Below are 2,500 nucleotides of genomic sequence, written 5' to 3' on the forward strand. Positions count from 1 at the left end.
TATTATTATTATTATTATTATTATTATTATTATTATTATTATTATTATTATTATTATTAGCTAAGCTACAATCCTAGTTGGAAAAGCAGGATGCTATAAGCCCAAAGGCTCCAACAGGGAAAATATTCCAGTGAGGAAAGGAAATAAGGACATAAATAACTATAAGAGAAGTAATGAACAATTAGAATAAAATATTCTAAGAACAGTAACAACATAAAAATAAATGTTTTGTATTTAAACTATTAAAACTTCAAAAAACCAAGAGGAAATCAAATATGATAGAATAGTGTGCCCTCAAACAAGAGAACTCTCAGATAAAAATAGTTTTAAATCGGAATGATTATATTATTAGATAGAATGATCTATAAATAATCATTCTGAATAATTGACCTTTCATCTATTTTCGATATCTGCACTTTAGGCAGGACTAGCTTGTTCAAACACTTTTTTTTTTTTTTTTTCAAATGTATTGCTTATGCCCAAACAACTTACAAATTTGACATTCTAACCTCCATTAAAAAAAAAAAAAAAACGTTTAATTATAACATCTGGATAACTCTCTCAATACATATTTGACGCCTATTATTTTCGTGAAATTGCAAGTCTTTTATACACTTATTCTGACAAAGTATCAAGCTTTCAACTCTTGCTCTCTAATATCCACACCCACACTCACACACACACACACACACACTCATATATATATATATATATATATATATATATATATATATATATATATATATATGCACACACACACACACACATATATATATATATATATATATATATATATATATATATATATATATTGTGTGTGTGAGTCTGTATGTGTGTGTGTGGGTGTGTGTGTGTGGGTGGGTGGGTGGGTGGGTGGGTGGTTTACGTGTGTGTTCAAGTAGTTTTTCATCATATGGGAAATGTCACACTTACGTTGTCCAAGAATCTGAATTTTCCTAAATGTATTTTCAAAAGATGAATGCTTCAATACCAAAACGTTTCAGTACACTCGAGAAGATTTCTTAGCTGTGAATACAATAATCAAGAGATATACTAAAAATTCAACTTTAATCTCAAAATTTGATAAAGACTCAAAAAAGTGCACGTAAAATCTAGTCCTTCGAAAAGGAAGAAAACATTAACTATCTAGAAAAAATGCAAGTGAAATTTAGTCCTCCGAAAGCGAATAAAACATTTACTATCTAGAAATTTTTTTTAAATCTAATCCTTCGAAATTGAGTAAAACATTGTCTATCTAGAAAAAATGCAGGTAAAATTTAGTCCTTCGTAAATGAATAAAACAATGAAAATCTAGAAATAATGCACATAAAATTTAGTCCATCGAAAATGAATAAGACATTGACTATCTATGAGAAAATGCACTTAAAATCTAGTCGTTCGAAAGTTAAGAAAACATTGAATATTAAAAAAAAAAAAAAAAAAAAAATTCACGTAAAATTTAGTTTTCTGAAAATGAATGAAAATATGGACTATCTGAAAGAAACATGGGCCATGGGCAAACTTCCTGATGATCTTTACACTTTGGCAGTATATCTATTTTGTCGTCCCTGCAGGCAGCAAGATTACATTGGTGCGAAGTTAACCAATCTATCTTTAAGGTTGGACTTAATTAAAGTCATTATACTGGTAAGACCAACAAAGCCTTTTTGTAAAGGCACCCTTGTTATAATGCTTTGAAAGGGAAATTTCGGGGAAGCTAAAGAACATATTGTTATGCATACATAAAAGTGTTCATACTGTATATTCTGCATTTGCAGTATTGCTAGTTATCCCCGCCAACGAAGTTGGAAGGTGGTTATGTTTTCGCCCCTGTTTGTGTGTGTGTGTTTGTTTGTGAACAGCTTTCTGGCCACAAATCTAATTGTAGAGTAATGAAACTTGTAGGATCAACTGTTATGTAAAAAGCTGTGAACGATTAAATTTTGGAAGGTCAAGGTCACAGTCTAGCAAAATGTCCAATTCACGTAATCAGCCATAAGTTTGAACGTCGTTGTCACAGAAACTTCAAACTTGGTTCATATTTGAGTGTATGAAAATCCATGCCAATTAATACATGTTAGGGTCAAGGTTAAGGTCGAGAAATAAGCTGCCGTGGCGAAGGTCTGTGCTCTACTGAGTGCCCCTCAATTTATATATATCAACATAAATATTTTTGTAACTGTGTAAATAAAATTTGTATATAATTGATATAATTAGTAGTTAAACCAAGCTTTAGTTCCACTTACAGTATATTTTGTTCTAAATATACAGGAGCCTTCGCCTACCTGAGGTTATACATATAGCGAAACGGATATTTGAGTACTAGTGTATGTGACCCGTTAAAAAGGACGGCTGACACACAGTTTCATCCCATCCCGCCCTCTCCCTCTTCCATAACTACAATACGATAGTTTGGGTAATTTGTGGGAGATTGTTGTTTTCCTAGTAGTTACCGTTCAGCGTGACATGAAATAATTGTATATATATATATATATATATA

The sequence above is a fragment of the Palaemon carinicauda genome, chromosome 18 (genome assembly GCF_036898095.1).
Source record: "Palaemon carinicauda isolate YSFRI2023 chromosome 18, ASM3689809v2, whole genome shotgun sequence".
Lineage (NCBI taxonomy): Eukaryota > Metazoa > Arthropoda > Malacostraca > Decapoda > Palaemonidae > Palaemon > Palaemon carinicauda.